The sequence below is a fragment of the Acanthopagrus latus genome, chromosome 1, assembly GCF_904848185.1.
Source record: "Acanthopagrus latus isolate v.2019 chromosome 1, fAcaLat1.1, whole genome shotgun sequence".
Classification (NCBI taxonomy): Eukaryota; Metazoa; Chordata; class Actinopteri; order Spariformes; family Sparidae; genus Acanthopagrus; species Acanthopagrus latus.
In genome coordinates, this window is record NC_051039.1 from 8,979,175 (window position 1) to 8,998,888 (window position 19,714).

The 19,714-nt window shown below is 41.4% G+C and overlaps 1 protein-coding gene across 2 annotated transcripts in view; it reads left to right on the plus strand.

Annotated features, from left to right (window-relative positions):
* Nucleotides 1-19,714, plus strand: part of fbxw7 (F-box and WD repeat domain containing 7) — a 124,997-nt gene that overhangs the window by 2,545 nt on the left and 102,738 nt on the right. Inside the window, exons 2-3 of one of the 2 annotated variants that reach the window (XM_037099933.1) lie at nucleotides 8,767-8,917; nucleotides 15,866-15,942. The gene's annotated coding sequence lies outside the window, so the exon portion shown is untranslated. The remainder of the gene's footprint in view (nucleotides 1-8,766; nucleotides 8,918-15,865; nucleotides 15,943-19,714) is intronic. The other variant, XM_037099942.1, reaches the window with a different exon arrangement.

The following is a 19,714-nucleotide window of genomic DNA, read 5'->3' on the forward strand; positions in this document are numbered from 1 at the left end:
ACTGATACTCTACTATTTACCTTTCTAATTAGATCTGCAAAAACTCCAACAAGGCAATAAGTGATTTAAACAACTTTCTGTATGAACAGTTAAATAAAAAAACACCCCTGAGACAGTGTCAACAAAAGCTATACATGGGAAGCTTTAAGATGGAATTTATAGGTGTTGCATCGGTGTTAGTTGTCTCTTCAATGTTCATTTCTAGCAGCACACTGCTGAGAGGTTCTTTGTGAGGTAACAGATGAGGTTTTTGCAGGTTTCCAGCTTACACTGAAAATCTCTATTCTGTTGTGGTATTTATCAGCTCTGACAGGCTACCATGCTTCTGTTTCAGACACAACCATATTGACTATTCATCAATCAATGAATGGAATGAGAAGAGCCAACAGAAAAAAGAACCCCAGCTGGTTCAGTTTTCTGTTGACTTGATAAAGTCTGCCACATTATGATTTTGATTCAAGGGCCCGCGTTTGATTTGAGACATGTCATCTGTCCATTAAGCCCATTCAGTTACGTAAGCAGCTGCCACCACTTTAACTTGTGCTGATGGCCTTAAAAGAAAACATTGGCAAATAACTGGAAATGCTTGTGATCGTCTAAGTGCAGTAAAGTTCAAATTGACTCCACTCTGAACACACACAAAACATGGCTTGACGACAAGAGCTTTTAGCAAAAGTACAAGATACAAATTCAAAAACTGAATCGGGGTCAAGCTCTAATTAAAAAGCCAGGCTTGGGAACAGGTGAACTAGACATGTGATATGGTAATTTTCAAAATGACATTGATGACCTGGTCTTTTCCTACATTTAACTGGTTGGTGTTCGGCGGCTCTTCTGAAGTGCAGTTTCATATTTACAAGCCATCTGAAACACCACGAGCCACTACTGAACCCTTCAGTTCAATGTATGAAGTTGTGTGGGACATAATGAGCTCCTCCGTCTCTAGACTGAGGCAGTATAAATAAGCGAGCATCGCAGAATGTAAGTACAATGGTAGGCGGGCAATACTGAGACAGGAATGGCATCTTTTCAGTTCACATGGATCGGTGTGATGAAATACTGTTTTCTGGCTGTGATTATTGCTGCAAGGCCTTGGAGAGTGAGGGATGAAGGCTATCCTAGACTTTGTTTGTAGAAAGCCTCACATTCCCACACTCCTGACTGTTGCTGCGTAACTGACCCCAGGGCCTTCCTCAAACCATTCTCATACGGACAGTGAGATTTCCTGGCTTTGAAGCTGATATTGACCAAACATGAAGGGGGGTACGATGATTGAGATTGGTCATTAAGATATCAATAGGGAGGAGTGTTTCAGGTGTCATACATTCTTTGAGACGGGACCGGTCTGAGGAGCTCTACGCTAACGTTTCTTTATCATTAATAACAATAGATAGGACCTTTGTAACCTACATTATTAAGTGCTGATATATGCTCCGTTCATCGAAATGTATTTTGTGAAGCTGATAAGAATGTTTCTGGAGGCAACCACATAACCCTCTGAATGTTAACCCAGTTATGAAACGCATCATGTAATCATGGCTTATTAGGGAAATAGAAGAAACCACAACCATCTCAAAGGTCATTTGTCAACTGCTTGCTCCTGATTTGGACAGTCCAGATTTCTTTGTACTGCATCCCTCTTTACTTCTGTAAGACAGGGGAGGATGTGGAGAGGTTTCTTAAGGTCATATTCTGGGCATTTTATTATTTTTATTTTTATAAACACGAGGAAACTTGTAAGTAAGACTGCCCCCGAAATGCCAGTGATTAGAATTATCAATGGAGAAGCCCTGAGTCGAATCGCATTTTATTGGATCATTAAGTTCTTTTATTTAGCTGCATCACTTTACTCGGGGCAACTCAGGATAACAGCATGACAGACTGTGAACTTATAGAAATTGGGTCTTGTTTTAAAATTGCCTGACTAAAAACCCCCTAATAGAAATGGAGTGAGACAAATAGAAGACACCTCTTATTGAAGTCCACAGGTCCTCGTAGACTGCAATCTCTTCTATTGTTGTTAAATGCACCAGAATTTTATCACTGAACTTTCACTACTTAAAACAGCTTCTTGTTTCTGTAACTGTTCGGGAATCCACATAAACATTTAAAAAAAATGAATGGTCCTGGTTCAGAACACTCCCACTAGCCTAACCCTTCCTCCTATTATTTCCATATCTTTGCAATGCAAAGTAGAACCTGGCCAATATATCGGTTGGCTGATATTATTGACGGATATTACCAATATCCCCCCATATGAAAACTTACTTTGTGGAGATTGTAATGCAGAAAAAGATGCCAGGGACAATATTTACCTAAAAAATTTGCAGTGAAGTTGACTGTTTGACTGTCAAGTAAATTGTTAAAACGTAACATATCCTGCCTCCATTATGTATCTTTGTCACAACTATCTGAAAACCCCATTGGAGTTATTGCCAATGCAAAATTACAATATCAGTATCAACATCAGCCCCCAAAATCCTGTATATGTCTGCTCTGATGTAAAGTACTTGTTGTGTAAATCGATGGTAACTTTTACGGGACTGACATCCAGTTTTCAGGAGACAAACCTGGCAGGATTTGGAATGATGAGGTCTGGAGGACAGGGTTGTAAAAGGAGCTTTTAATTGAGGTGCAGCACTTGTCTGCTTCAGATTAAGAAAAAGAAGAAGCCGTTTTAAGTTTTCTACCATACATTGGAAATATCCAAAGTCAATAAGGTTGGCTGCTGAACTTTGGTAGCAGCAGGAAGGACTTCGGAGGATGAGGGCTGAAGAGAGAAGCTTCTGTGTCGAAGTTGAGTGCTTTAGAAATGATGAGTGCAGTCTGATTTGAATGGGCAGTCTTCCAGGCCTTTTGGGACCCGAAACACTGTTAAGTGTAAAATACTGGGACATTTGGATAATGAGTGATTCATGACATGATTCATGACTTGATGAGCCTGCACAGTATAGACAGGGGGAAAGGGAAGGCATTGGTGGCCCAAATCAGGGCTGCTGGTCAAGTTGAGTCTGAGGACTTCTTCCAGATTAGCGAGAGAACAAGCCAGTGGTCCTGTGTGGTGTTAAAAGCAGTCAGATTTCCAAGTGGTAAGGAAATGTTTGTGCTGTACAATTTGAATTTGGAGGAGAGATTGACAGTGGGAAGTGTTATTTGAATCATGTGTCACTTTTTTCTCAGATGTCTGAGTCATTTTTGTGCTCTCAGTTGAACGATTTCAGATAATCACAGGTTTGTGGGGGATAGAAAGGCAGGTCTAGAGGAGAGAGTACATCTAAAAATGTGGTAATGGAGGGATTAGCGGGGAGAAACTGGAAAAGGAGAGGAGGAAGGAGCAAGAGGTGGAGGCAAACAGTGAGGGGACGTGCTCAAAGGTGTTAATAATAAGTGAATGCAAGAGGAAATAAATAAGCATGAAGAGGAGTACCAAAAAGATTAGAAGACTCTTCAAAAGTCCAGCCAGCCATCAGCGGTGTGTGTGTGTGTGTGTGTGTGTGTGTGTGTGTGTGTGTGTGTGTGTGTGTGTGTGTGTGTGTGTGTGTGTGTGTGTGTGTGTGTGTGTGTGTGTGTGTGTGTGTGTGTGTGTGTGTGTGTGTGTGTGTGTGTGTGTGTGTGTGTGTGTGTGTGTGGGCTGAGAAACTTGAGAGAAAGTGAGATCAATGAAAGAGGAAATTAAAGGGCTTTTCTGTGGGGAGGTCCAAGTCACCTTGAAGAGAGAGGGAATCCAGGAAATCTCATGTACTGCACTATTGCCCCAAAGTCCTACTTGATGACTTTTTATAAAACAGACAACAGCATCACAGAGGCCTGAAAGTAGGTCAGATGTTTGGACGTTATAACGCACATGTTAGGGCTTTGATCTTCAAACTCTAAGGCCACCGGATAGCTGGGTCCAAAATCGCTTCTTTGTTCTCGGCTTCACTACTCCTTCTATAAGAAAACACTCAGTTGTTGAGCAGCAAAATTGAGATTTTGGCTGCTTGTTAGTCAACATCATTCTGCGCCGTCACTGACCGGTTTAGAGTCGCACTACAAACCTTGCGTCTATAAAATTAAAGGGCATTGCATTGTGGACTTGTTACTTTCCATCGATCTGCTTTTTTACCTAACCCATGTCACTGTCTGGAATGCAGCACACGTGCAACACATGTTCTGACGGCTTACTGTGGTTCGGTATCTGTTGTTTTATAGGAAGTAATGAGGAGACATGCAACACTGAAAGATCGTGTTAAGTGTCAGGTGATTGCTGCGAAAGAGCCTGTAACAGCTTATGAAGTCATTAGTGTTGTCAGTGTATTGATGTATAAGGATTCTGAATATTTATAACACTTTCAGTACTTGTTTTCTGTAGTATTGATGTAATAGTATTGATATTTCTCTGGGTGTTGTATCAAACTTGTATTACCAACAGTTATACAAACATTATCACGCCTTTTAGTTGAATCATACTGTTTCCTTAGGACCTAGTATCAAATGTAACCGTCTTCACATGAATTTGGAGCATGCTAGCATTAGCTTTTGTAGTTCTTCTCAACTGAGTTGATTTGAAACGGTGGGAGATACTTGAGGTTAAAATTTGATTGCTGCAAGATGGTGCACATCGTTATGAAATACAGTCTCTTGTGCTATCTTTAAAAAAAACGTGTCATTTAGCAAGAAGGTGAAGTATTTCAGCATCATATGAGAAATTTAGATTTAATGCTGGAAAATGATGCGGGGGCTCATGTTGCCAGATAATAATCGGATAACGTTCAGCAGCGTGGAACCTGTGTTAACAAAGTTGTAATTAAATTCGAACTATAAGCCGGTTTTTGGCCTAAATCTGATTTTGTATAAAGTTCCGGATGGCAGTTAAAAGTTGTCAGTGTTTTAATATGGCCCTGTTCATTTTGAGACTTCGAGCTCAAAATCTGTCTGCCGTCACACCTGCAGATATTAATTTCCCTGTGATAATTTACCTGAAACTTCACTTCGCTTGACGCGCTCTGCTGTTAATCAGCGCTCTCATATTGTATCCACTACTCGTGCTCACTAAAAAATGAAACTCCACATCTTTAAACTTTGATTTTTTTTTTTTTTTATTGCCTGCTTTCGTCCCATTTCTCCTCGTTTATGCTACTGTCATCAATCATGTGACGGTATTTTCTGGTCTGTGCTTATTTAATATGCTTTGTTAATGAGTTTCACTCTCGGGGTTTACTGGAGATTTACAGCAGAGTGTGAGTGTGTTCTGCAGTTGTGACTGGCCTTCCTCTCTGTATCTGTGAGGCACAAGGAGCACGTTAATAATTCAGTGCTGTGCCATGTAGCTCTTGGTTGGTTAATGAACACGAAGAGGAATCTCCCAGGCATACTGCTTTGATGTGGGCTGTAGTGTGAACGCTGTGTGACACAGCGCGGGGACAAGAGGAAGTCGCAGCCTGGGACAAAAGAGACGATTGTGGATATATTGTAGTTAAAAAATAATGCAGTGGCAGTCGCATATGATCTTAAAGGATCTCAAAGATGACTTACAACACAGAGGAGAAAAAGAGGAGGATCCCTCTTCATCCTGTCCTGGGAGAGACATTTTCTTTGTTTCTTTGTGCTACAGTGCTGATAAAACACATTTTAAACAATTCCAGCATCCTTTCACTCATCATGTAGGAGCACAAAAGGGCAGATCTTCCCTCAGCAGCCTGGGTGTTCCCTGTGATTTAAGATCTAGTGTGTAGGATTTAGTGGCATCGAGTTGTGAGGTTGCAGATTGTGATCAGATTGATAGATCTCACATTCCCCTTGTCATGGTGGGCACTAAAAATGGGGAAAAACGCAAAAGACCTGGTCTAGGCCTAGTGTTTATTTTGTCCATGCTGGGCCACTGTAGCAACATGATGGACTCCGTCCGTCTCCCTGCTCCCTCTGTAGATATAAAGGCCTCGTTCTGAGGCTGCTGCAAGACAGCCATCTTTTGACAGTACTTCAACTGATTGTCTTGCATACAGTTTGACTGTAAACATGTTTTCACTATGTCTCAAAGTCTGTACAAGTAGCTCTCCAGCACACCGAGCCACATTCAGCCTTGGTTTTATTTCCTGTCAGAGACTACACAGGCTCTGGGGCTTTCAGCTCAGACCTTTTCCATCTTGCCTTAACACAATTGCATCTCTTCACTGCCACCCACAGCTCATTGCCTCTCAAATGCCCACCAGTCCTTCTCTGACTGCAGCAGAGGTGCGGGATGAAAACCATTTGAAAAGAGGCCTCTCCCAGCAGAGGTCCTGTTGGCATGGAAACGGCTGTCTTTGTGAATGGAGGCTTCTCTTACGCGCCTGGTCAGAGGTTTCCCACTGTCTCATGGTCCAAGAGGACCCGGTCAGACTTCTTTACAAGTTCACCAATCCTGGGTTTATATTGATTTTCTAGGACGTTTGGTCATTGTCTATTGTTGTTTACCTCAGGTTCTTAACCTGTTGATTTTAATAAGATTGTGTGACTGCAGGGATGACGTTTAGTTCCCACATTATGCGAACACAGAGTTCATTCATCTACTTTGCACACTGAATTAAAGGGTCAATGTGGACCTAAAGTTAGAGAAAAAAAGACTTTCAGGCATTGCTGGACCAATTAGGGAGTCCTTACTCTTTCTTCTGTAGTTCGACACAACATGGCATGATGGGGTAGATTCAGAAAATGTGACTCCTGTTTAGCGACTTTCTTCCTGCATTTTACTAAATGCTGCGTGAAATTGTATTTCAGCACATCACAATTAGCGCTGTGTCTTCCTAGTTAATTAGTCAACTAATCTGGGGTTTTCCACCTAAATGGGCTTTTGCTGAAGAACGGAAGTCACATCTTTAGCATATCTGTTGTTTTCACAAAAATGATTGTCTTAAATTTTCACCGAAGGGGCTCTGTGGAACTTTACTGTTACACTGGAAGCCTCTCGTTAGGTCTCTATTTTCAAACTAATGTTAGCTACTATTGCTCTTCGCTAGCGGAGCAGAGAGAGGCACTGAGACGAGGTACTTTTTACTGCTTCACAACAAAGTCCCTGTGCTGCATCAACATTATCTGCAACGAGAGAAACTGACACATCACAACCATAAGATATAGTTGTCGTCATTTTGAAGTGGGCTATGGATTCATTCTTGTCACGTGGTGGTCGGTCCACATATCCCTTGGCGTTAAATGCTCATCCCAGACCAACATCATCAGTGCCGGTTACTGTTCCACCTGTACCTGCTACGAAGATGCCTAATCTGCACATTGAACAAATGCTGACCAGATTAGGATTACATATATAATTGCTGTCATGAAAATGCACTTTGTGTCTCCTATCACAGTCACCTTGATTATTATTAGCCACTTTTAAAGTTAAATATTGATAGAGAGCAATTAGTATTGGCTGGCATTTTATCAGCCCAACAGAGGTCAGCAAGGATACACCCGCTAATGACTCAGGAAAATCATAGTTAGTTAAAGAACACACACCCGTTCCAAGAAAGTGTGTTGTTGGGTTTCTATACTGTCAGCCAGGCCATTTATCTAAATTAGTAGATGATTGGATGTCTTGAATGGAAACCAGAAAGTCGATGTACTCTGCGGACCAGAACAGAGAACCACTGACCTAATTCTTCACTTCCAAATTTGGTTTAATCGACAAAGAAGCCAAGGTCACTGCAGCATCCCGTCCTTGTCTTCTCCCTGCCTCACAGGTGTCGACTCTACAGTTGGCTCACTCATCAGTGTCTGTCCTTCAGACTTTTTCCAAATTCTGAGACCAGAAATGATAAATTAAAAGGTGCGAATGGCAATTACCTGTATAACATTGTTGTTAGTCTGTTTGAGGTTTCTTGTACGTTCAACAAACCGAATGTGAGGTAACTTTTTCTCTGTACAGTTTGCCAATGTAGAAACTGCCTAGAAAATCGTCTCAGTTTAAAGCCACACAGATCACAGTTCTCTGGTTCACATGCTCTCTCCTCTGGATGAATTATTTACTGTTTACCAAAATTAAAGTAGGTTGGGTCACGCATTCTGTGGCACAAAAATGCATCGGAGTCGATCACAGCTATAAGTAGACACGGATGCACTCAAAATGCGTGGATGTAGACACCCTAGACGCCGGATACGGACGTTCATTTTAAGTTGTTCTATTCTTTATTCCATCAATCATACGTCACCCTGTTCCTCCTCAGATCAAAGCTGAATAAGGGGTTATTTTGATGCGTTACAGAATTAAAAGCTCTACAGGAATGTGTTGCTTTGTCATAGTAGGATATCCTCCCTCAGACTTGACCCGGGTGGCTTTCCGCTGGGAGATGCAGGCAGCTGGCAGCTCAGTAAAAGTGCCTTTAAGTCTATCAGAGAGGATAATCCTTCAGGGGAGAGTTCAGTAAACAGAAGGAGGAGGCAAACCAGTCTGTCAATTCACTTTCCTCCTCGCTTTCGCCATGTGATTGTATCTCTTGTACAATCCCTCCCCTATTCCTACATCCTCCGACACATGGCCACCATATGCTCTCTTCATCACTCCCCGAGAGACAGCCTCCCTAAACAAGACATTAAAAGTAAAGAAAAAAACAAAAGCGTACGCTCGTGGCGTGACCTCAGACTCTTCAGCACCGCTCCAAACAAACGATCTCCGAGGTGCATTTATTTTTTTTTCCGCATCACGAAACAAACGTTAACAGGCACGGTTTGTTTATTTCTCTCCCGAGTCCGTATCATTTGTAACCCACAGTTGTTTTCTCACCTTTGTTGCTTTCTCCTCATTTTCTCCAGCCTCCCACCTTCCACCTTCGCTGCCCCTGGCTCAGTCGGTGGCTCAGCATCACTTCAAAGAGGAAGGTCTGCGGAGCTGCAGATAACACTCTGTTCCCCCAAGCACCAGCAGGCTTTTTCCAGAGCCCCTACGCAGTCCCTCGACTGACAGGTTTGGCCCCTTCTGTGTCTTGTAGGAAACTGTCAATGCTGCTGCTGCTGCTGATGTTACTAGTGTTTTCTTTTTACTCCAGTACATCTCGCTGCAGTTTCTGTTGTTCCGGTGAGCCTCAGGCTTAAATGTACACTTGAATTGCATTGTCGCCTCGCAGCATGTGTTTGTAATCTTGGCACTTGAAATGATGAAAGGAATTTATAACTTGTTGGTATTTTCTCAGTGGGATTATTCTGATTTATTGCACAGGAGTCTTTTCTGTTTTTGCACAAACCATCTAACTTTTATACATGTAGTTCTATTCCTTTTTTATATTGTTTAATTAGGATATTTGACCCTGATGTCATGCTGAAATCTTCTGAATTGATTTCTGTTATGGCTACACTTATCGTTTTTATTTGGGTCATGTATTGTGCGTAATGCCATTAGTATTGAGCAATCAGATCAGAAATGGGTTTCCATTATTTTGATGGTTCAGTGTCTTGTGAAAAGGGGAAGGATAACTCTTTCTCAGCCACTATCACTTGTTTCTGCATACTGTAACCTCAGTGAGAGGGTAGGATCAGAGTTCAATGCATGTTTACTTCAAGATACAAGTTTTGAACACATAAATTTATGACTTAATGTAATGAGAACCAGTGATCTGTTCAGACCAGCTCACAATATGCATTGGTAATTTTGGCGTCATCCAAATCGAATAAATTAAATCTTATATATGATACATATGATCTGATTCCTCTGATAAATGATGACATATGCATCAATCCTCCCGGCTGTGTTCCTGGAGCTCCAGTTTCCCTGTTTTTTACTCCCTTCATCAGGTTGGAGAGAAACCCCTCCCTGCAGATCATTACAGTATGGTGTTCCTTTTAACTTCATTGAAAAGGGGATGCTCTGCGTATCCAGGAACACATGAAAAGCTTCACTTTATAACTTCATGAGCTAATCATAAAGCTGAGGTCTGTTTGTGATTAGAGGAGGAGGAGCAGCCTATCCTGTGCCCCTCCGGTGTTAGAGATCCGGCATAAGTCACTACTGTGTGCAAATGCGTTTTCTGAAATATTTAAAGATCATAACTTGTTTTAAAGCAATTTTGTATTTTATTGTCTCAAACTCTTGTGCTTCTAAAGCTACAGTTGTAGCTGCAGTTGAGCTGTTGGCTGCAGAATGATTCAGTTTGATTCATTGCGGGTAGTTAGCAGCTGTATCGGCACTAAATAAATTTAAAATGAGTTTCACACTTCTCTATTACAAGCTGAAAAAGAACCTGAAGTACTTAAAAGTTTAAAGACAAATGACACACTTTATATTGAAGTTAATTTGCTTATATTAATGCTGTGATATGAATGTTTCTATCCCTTTATGGCTGGTTCTGATTGGTGGATTTGGGCATAATCTTATACTAAACCGCGTGAATGTCATGAACAACGTATGGCAGCTTTATGCCCGAGTTCGTCCAAGTGGTTTGCTAATGCTCACAGTCATGGCATCTGTTGGCTTATCTGTGTTTCCATGGCAGCCGCACCTTGCAGCTCAGGTTTCTCATGATTTCCTCGGGGATGACACACCTCTTAGTCTGCTCTCTTAGAACATCCTTGTCCACCTGTGGATTTCTGTGACACATAACAGTCCATTTTTTTCTAGTGGGGAAAAAATGGACTGTTATGCAAGCCTTCCATGTTATTATGAGCCAGATGAATCCCACAAAATGTTCCACTGATATTTGATCACCACCTGATATCATGTATAAAGTTGGTGGCATAATAGGAACATTTTTATTTTTATCTTGCAAAGAGATATTTGTATTTTGTGTGTCATTTTGGTCTTGTAGCTATTGGAAACCAGTTTACAACAAACTGTTAGCTTTCATTTACATATATGGTGAAATGTATCAAAGATCACATCCGTAGGTTCACGCAGAGGATCATTGCTCATCTCTCCAGTTAGTTTGAGCTCTTATGCCGCATCGTATTTGTAGACTGAAGTTCGATGTGATGCAAATTAGGCAAAAGACAAAATATTTAGTCAAATATTGTGATTCCGAAATAAGCAAACAAAACACGGCCTACTGTACTTTGTGAATTGCAACATGAGATAAACAAATTTAGGGGGCCGTATTGACCTGATATGCCCTGTTGATAGTGTGTGTTTGTGCAGCTGTAGCTGTCGAACATGCTTTACTGGCAGTTTGAGTTTCATTCAGTCTCACTGCAGTCACCTCTTCAGTGTGTTACACAAATTAAACTAAGTGGTGAAAATGCTTTGGCAACCTTAAATGTCAAATTATTTACAGTACACCGTCGATGCAAAGACTAACACAATTAGTTCAGCATTGTCATCATCACCATGCAGTGATGATGCAGCTGTGATCACCATCACTACTACCATCTACTACTGGCAATAAAACTGAAAATGTCAGTGTAATCCAACAGAGATAACTCTTTGACCTTTGCAGAGCCAGTAGTGGAAGAGCCGGTAACGTCTCACGCTTGAAATGGAACCATAATTAGGTGGGAGCAATGTCTGCAAAAGCTTGAAATTATTTTTCCTTTGTACTTAAAACATTCATCAAGTCTGCCTCTCATTAGTGTTTCTGTTTTGTCTTCACACGTTCCTCCAGTTAGTTTCTTTTCTTTTTTTTTAAACTTCTGAGACTCACAGCTGCGAATTGTGTCATGATCGCGATGCTCAGGTCTCTGCAGAGAATTCTCCTGGAATTGGAAGAAGAGGCTTTTGAGAAGGTGGGGTCAGAGAGGAAATGAGGCTACATTCCTGCAGTGATTTATGAAGTGTCTTTCATTCTCTGTGTACTGCTGGCTAGTTCGCAGCTGCTCCAGACAGTTCCCTGAGTTTAGTAGAGCTGGACTCATCTCAGCGTAGATAGTGAAAGGAAATCATGAGTCGATACTGTCAGGAAGCTGAGACTAGTGGAGAGTCACCTGTGGCTTTTTTTGTTGCTTTCCTATTTGCTTGTTTTATACACAATTTGCATGTTTCCCCCCTACTTGGCATTGCAGTTGTTTTCTTTCATTCACCAATGAAGTATCCTGAACTAAGCTCTCATGTGGACCACAGAACTAAATGCTCACAAACTCCTGAATGAGTCACGTCCTAAAGCCGGCCCAGTGTGACTAGACGAGGCCTGTTTATTCATAAATCTTTAAGAGACACTGACACTGTTGTGTGAGAACATGTCAACCAGACAGGGCTCGAAGTTCACACCTGCAGCAGGAATTAAAGACAGCATTTGTCTGACTAGGTTGGAACATCAGTATAATACTCTGTGGTATACAATATGTTAACATTACAACAAGCTGCTCGTCCTCCTCCTCATCTCCTTCTACATTTCATGGTGCATTTACAAGTTAAGATACTTGGCACTTGTCTTTTTTTTTTTTCTTTTCAAAGTCAACAAATTCTGGGTGAGAGCAACGATTTTGTTCACAGAAGACTGTTGCATAACCCAGTGTTTCTCTCATATTCTGACTGGAGTTACTCAAACTGAACTGGGGCCAGGAAACACGGCAGTTGCATTCCTCCATGTGGACTCATTTTATTTGGCACATCCAGACACAGCTGACCCAGACTGAAGCTGCACGCAGCCATAACCTCTGCACTTGCCTCATTCGAAGGCCTCCTGGAAACATTCAGGACTTTTCCTAGAAAGCTCAGTTATCCCCCCTGATGTTAAAGTTTAAAAGGTGGCTTATTTTGTTTTCAGAACACAGGAGTTGGCTGACATGTAGCTTTAAGAGTGGGTGAAACGGAAGCATTTTGGCATTATTAGGTAGTGAATATATATACAGAGAGTAAACATGAGATGTGGAAAGAATTAAAGGTATGACATGATAAAAAGTCGACACCTGAAATTCAACAGTGGATGCTACAGCCACATGACGCTCATCCCAAACATTTGATTTAATTGTTTCTAAACTTTACATTATCCAACAGTACACCAGTACGCCTACATTACCCACAATGCACCTTTGCAACTGGGTGACATCACTTAAGGCAACTTACCAGTTTTCATGCAGCGTTTTCTCTGAAGCCACCTAAGGCTCTAAGCAACGTTTATGACATATGCTGTGTTACTCCCTGAGACCACTAACACACTTAATGTGTAAAATTGGTAGTGTTGTATTATTAATATATTAGTTAGTCATTAGTTATGTCTGTTGGTTGGCATCGAAAATACAGTTATTTCTGGGATTCAGGCTGTTTAAGCAGAGAGAATTTAGAAGAATCAAACAACTTGTACATCTAAAACGTGGATTGTTTTTCCACATACCTTTGTATATGATCTTTCTTTTTAGATTGTAAAAACTATTAAACAGAGTTGAGAAAACAAAACTGAAGCCCAGCGTTATAACACATTATAATTCCAACAGCACAGGTTAGAGTCTCGCCCCTCTGCAAAGTCGTTGAATGGGCCCGTTTTAATGGCTCTGTGTCACTTTAATTAAAGATGATCAAAACCTGGTCCTCTCTTTTCTCAGCTTCAGTGTGTTTGGTCCACCTCAGCCTGGGAGAGTAGCAGTGCTGCTTCCTAGTTAAACTTTTATCTATATATCAATAATTCAAGATTATCAAGTCTACAGTTTTAAATCAGGAGCAGGAATATTTGGATCAAGCACTGCAGCTTGTGAAAAATAGGATGAACTGAATTTAGAAGTCTACACATGTTCTTTGAGCGGGTGAAAATGCACATTGAGATGTCAGATTGTGTAACAGCCCAGTAACGTCAGTTAGATATTCACATTTCACTTTAGAACACACAAGCAGAATGAAGTCTAACCTCCCTGCAACCACATCTGGCAACCTCCACTAGTTGCTTCATGCGGCACCATTACACAATGAGCAAAGTGTCTCTTTGCAACTGAAATCCCGCACCTCACTGCAAACAAAGCCTATGTAAGAGTTCTCGAATTGTGAGATTTCCAGTTTGCCGACCATCTTTTCTGTCTCACGATTATCAAATGGCAAACAGCTGGATAGCCTGTCTGGGCATCTGCTCATTTCCCACAAGTCTACGTCCATATCCAGTTTTGTTTACGTCAACTCAGAAATCCTATTCTCTCTACGCAAGCCAGCTCCTTGGTGCTGCTGGGGAGCCTAGTGGGCCTAATTACATTTATAGGCAGCTGCTCTAAACCAGCAGCTCAGATTCTCATATAAGAACACCTTTATCTGTGTTTTGACCTGATGCTGAGCAAATTGTGCCCTCGGGTCCAGAAAAAAAGCAAGCACTGGACGATTAGAGCAGTGTTTATTTAAGTACGAGTATTTCAACAGATGAACATGTGGATTGGGTTACAAGGATCACAGGGACTCTACCAGAAGAGCTATCAGAGAGACCAACTCTTTCATGATGATATCCAGAGGTGACTGGTGTTTCAAGCTTAAACTTGAACTACTGAAATAACATTTAATTTTGTTAAAGAAAATATAATTTATATCCTCCTTTATTCCAGTAGCCTCCTATTCGGCCAGAATCAGAAAAAAAAGTCTTTATTTAAATTTGACTTACTTTTCTTTTACTTTTTTTGAACGCACCTGCTTCTTTGATGTTATGAAGGAGAGTGAACTTCAGGTGTCCCTCTTCACTGTTTCGATGTAGTAATTTGATTGGAGCTTTGCCTGCACTGTGCAGTTAACCTGCTAAATGACAACAGCTGTCAAGCGTTACTTGTCCCATGTGTGATTCAAGCACTCCCCTAAATTGCTCAAGAGACCCAAGAAACATTGCTCTTTGTTATGATTTCAACAATTTGATACGATATGACGAGGGTACGTGACTAATGGTTTCCTAACCAAAACTCAAATTATGGAGCTGACGCCTATCCAATATTACGTTCTTGTGCCAGGGCTCCAGGGTGCAACTTTTTTGGTGGCACCTGCACCCAAGACAATCCAAACTGAGATCATCCACATTTTGGGTGTCATGTAATTTTATAAGAAGAAAACCTTTTTATTTTTTCCCTTTTTTTCCCTTTATGTGTCAAGAAGTCGAGTGAGAATGTATTATTGGGTGATCCTGAATCATGAGCTGGTGCACCTAAGTGGAAAGATCTGTGTGCACTGAATAGGCAAACCACACTTTGACTTAATGATTACAAATCACCCTAAGTGTCTTTTCTACATTATAATCTGTCTTTAGATAAATGTTTACTGGCTCAACACCCACTGACTCTGTAACACTAGAGTACAACCACGAATGGACTGTGTGTCTCTGTGGTTCCAACATCTCCAACAGAGTGCTGCGTCTCCCCTCCACCCTCACCCGTTCAGTTAAACTTACATTCATATTTTATCACTCACAAACGTAATTATAGCTTTGTATCATGACGTCGATACTTGGATGAAGAAGTGTGTGAAGATTAAAGTGATTCAGATTAGGTGGGCTGATACCTCAGTGTGACAGATGCATATCTTATCAACATGTAGGTTAATTCAAGTTTGTACTTGGCACCAAGTACAAGGGCCAGTAAACTTGATCAGGGCTGTGCGGTAGGGATTTCATAATACATCAAGTGAAGAGTCAGATTTCAGTTTTGATTTTACATTCATTAAGATGCACCATCATGTTAATCCTGTTAGCGGTGCGCTGATTTGCCAACAGCTGCCCCTGCTTCACTTCCCATCAGACGAGACCGAGGAAGAACTGACGCATCTGTGGCGGTGACTCACTGTTGCACACTGATGCAGGTGTTGTGCCAGGTCGTTCAATTGTTCTGCTGTAGTTTTTTCTGGCAAACCCGGTGACGGACTGACGTGTTCTGTCTGGGTTTTGGAGAATAACCGGCGAAATCCCAGCATCCTTATCTCACCGCTCTGGCCCCACTTGCTTTTCTCCTCTCGTATGCCAGACGGCCCCATGGCCTGTTAACTCTTCGGTGACCTCGGAGATCGCTGCCCTGACGGCTCCTTTTCTCTCTTTGTCTACAGAAAGAATCAACCCTTAGAGCGGGACCTGGAGTGGAGAAGACCAATTGTGGCCTGAACAAAGACAGCCAGAGAGAACTGTAAGTAAAGACTGCAACCTGCGAAACTTCTCAGGGGTCAGCAAGTTTTTGTGTGTATGTAACTGTGCTCAATGCAGTGCTTATCGCATAGGATTACACACAGGAATAGTGAGGTTTGTGGTTGTTTGGATGGGTTGAGAGTACACATGTGGCTTTTGTGGATGACAAAGACGCTGCCTGAATTGCTCCTTTTGTGTGTCAGAGTGAGCTGGGCTCAAAATACTACACAGCAGGTGGCCTAAGATAATGAAGAAATCTCTGCATTTGTTAGTCTCCTTGCAATTGTATGTGTATTCTGTGTATCTCCCTTTGTCTGTGAACAGCAGTTTGTCCTCAAGCTTTGTTTTCACAAAGTAAAACCTGCAAGACACAGTGAGTAAAGCAAACAGGGATATTATACTTACATTGAATGATGAGTGTCTTCTTGCAAATGCATAGACCATTTAACACTGTTGAGAACACTGACAAACACGATAAACCGGCTCATGTTTAGGTCAGGTCGGGATTTGTCAGTGTCAACAGCTGATAGGTTTGAAGCTTTTGTTGGCAAACGATGTGTTTCCCATTTAAGTTTCTGTTATCAAGTTAATTCAGTCCCTCTCCACTATGGTATTAACGGACATAAATAAGTTGTGGACCTTCTGATAACACATGGAACAAAACAAGAGCAAATTATATGATGAAAATGGAACTTTCGGGACCAGTTTGCACAGTTCAGATAAGAGCGCTGTAGGTGCCTCATGAAGGCTCTTGTACAGTCTTGTTTCCCGTGTCTTAAGAACAGAGGTGGACTGGGAATTATCAGTTCTTGACAGTTTTATTAGAAGTAATCCAGAAAGCTAAGTCACATTTCATTGCAGATCAAAGGCAGTTTGTTTCAAATTTGAAACTATGATGCACTTACAACACAGTTTTATGTAGCGAAGCATAGAAGTAGCTGTGCTCAGCTGTACTGTGATTACAGCTACTACGTAGGGCTGCACAGCTGATTGAAATAAAATTAAAATAGTTAATATTCCCTGCTTATCTTTACCGAACAACCTTTCGCTCTTGTTTTGAATACCGGTGGTTCATTTTTTATAACAGAAAGTGAAACCTTCCTGCCACAGAAACCTTAAAAGTCTGACGTGCCTCACATCAGAATGCGTCCTCCTCGCCTTCGGTGAGGATGTGCAAGCAGTGTGTGGTTTAATGGAGTGGAAATAAGTGCCACAGAGATCAAGGAGGACAAGAAAACGATCACTTCAGTGGATGCGCGCAAGGCTCCACCCTGTGTTTCATTGTCACCGTCTGGGGCAGGAAGCAGACCTTTCACGCCGGTGCACGAGACACAGTGGAAGTTGTTGAGGCCGTTATGAACAAACAGGAGGTGAATTCACTCAGGCATTCGAGGTGTGTGTTGGTCATCTGTGGAAGTGTTTGTATGGAAGCAGAGAGCTGTAAAAGGCATGTGAATAGCTACAAATAGCTGTTTCTAGTCTCTGGCTTCAAACTGTTTTTGCAAGCCCGTGTAATTATGATGTTTTCTGTTAGATGCGTGGTTTCATATGGTCAGGGTGCCAATATTTCTTTCCTTGTAGCTTGAGGTTGACACGTGTGTGGTTGTCAACAGTGACTGTGGGGCCAAGGACGTAGAGTTAATGTGTTTTGTATGCGTATTCAGTGCTGGTTGCTGTAAGCGGGATTCTTTCTCAAAGCTATGAGTGTGGTGCAAGGCCTGAATTATTCATCCCCGGCACGCGGCGGTGAATTAAAGGTAAAGTGATAGCACATAGCAGCGCCTTGCTTGGCCCGCTGCTGCATTTTTAACGTGTGGACTGGCACTCAAATGTCAAAATGTTAATGCCGTCTTTCCCCCCGAAAACTGTTACCCTGGTCTCTTGGACCGGATAGTGGAAATTTGATACAGAGTTTAAATAATTCAGGAGTGATTGTCTGGGATTTAATTTTCATCAAAGTGCAGCTTCTCTGTTTGTATCCCAGTGCTATCTCTTTGGGCCCAAGATTTGAATGTTATGAATGATGAATTTGTTGCAAGCAAGAGGCGCATAGTTCATCTTGAAACTAAATCACCTTGATATTTGTTCAGTCAAGGTGCTGTACATGCTTCTGCTTGTTACATTCATTGGAATCAGTTTAACGCAAACATTGAGGAATACAAGGTAAGTGAATTCCAGCGAAAAAAGTGACTGTATACTGCAGAATCCCTGTACGAAGAAGTGCACCGCTGTCATTTCCTGAAAAGGTCCTTTCAGAAATTGAATTTGAAACTGCTTCCTAAGCAGACTGTTGAAAGGGACTGAGATTTAGCCATCCTCTGTGTCCCTCCCTAATCAGTCCCACACCTCTCACCCACTCGTTCCCTGTAAATTATTCAGAACAGCCTTTTGCCTGCTTCAGAAAGAAGCGTACACACAATTGATAACGGAGGATAGCTGGGGACAGTAAAATCGCTGCTGATGCACATCTCAGAAGTCCAGAAAGTTTAAACATCTTTGAATCCACTAACGCTTTAATTTGTGGACATATTTTGCAAAAGATGAACTGCATGTTTGTCGATGCAAATGACCACAAGTCCAAATAATGCATAAGTAATACATCTTTTTTCCTTATTTAAAAGCACCTTTTTAGATACTCAAAGACAGAGTGCAGCAATTTCCCCAAAGATTTGTGGAAGAAAATGTTTGTTTTTCAGTGAACGAAATAACAAAATGTGCAATTTCACATCATTTCCAACCTTTTTTATTGCCATATCTGTGCATGAAATGTTGGAAAAGCTACAACAGGGAATAAATAAATATCACCCACAAAGGTCAAGAACAAAACTTGCTAATGACGTGCACTGGGGACCAACTACAGCAATCAGATCTGATAAAATGCCCTCCACTAGGGATGGGACAGTGAAAGATTTTATTGTGGATTGTGATAAACAGTCACAGTAAATTGATCGTCATGATTAGTCATTTTGGGATAATCAAGATTATCCTCCTATGAGTGACTCGCTCCATATGGTCCTACCACAGTTTCCTGATTTTTATTTTGAAGGGGAGCCTGCATTTCACGGTCAGTCCAAAATCCTAAACGTGTCCCCATGGTTAAAGACTCAGCTTGGATCCCACACAAAAAGAGTTAAATCGAAGGCGTGGAAACAGTTTATGCAGGGAGACTTCATAATGACCTCTTTATTAAAGATTGGTGGATTGTTCTCTATAAAAACAGACACGTGGCCTATCAGTGATGCAGTGAAATTTAAAGTGATTCAAGTATGTTTAAGTGCACATTTACATAACTTGGCAAGAATGAGAATGTTGTGAATCATCAGTTATTTTTGCAGGGATCATTGTGACCAAAAAAAAAAAAAAAAATCATTTCATCCGACGCCTATGTCCAAAACAGCTTTGGTGCTTTGCCTAAGCCTCACAATGGTGAGGAAAACACTGGTAAAGTATGTAGCAGATGGAAGCTAAAGTGAAATGAGGAGCCATATGTATCTTCTTTTAACAACAACGACATCATCAAATTGTATACACTGAAGAAGAGCAAATACTCTCTCTGTGAGCCAAATGGAGGCATGGCCCTCTGGGAATCGGTCAGTGGTAACAGCAGTCAGCTCTGCTTGCCTCAAGCTCTGTGATTATGTGTCTAACCAGTCATGTGTTGACTTTAACAGCATTTTTTAAAGACTCTCCTGTATGAATGTCAGCTTTGTTATTTGATAATGTTAAAGGGTTTCGGGTGGCTGAGCATTATGTCCCTATTAGCTTTGTTAGGG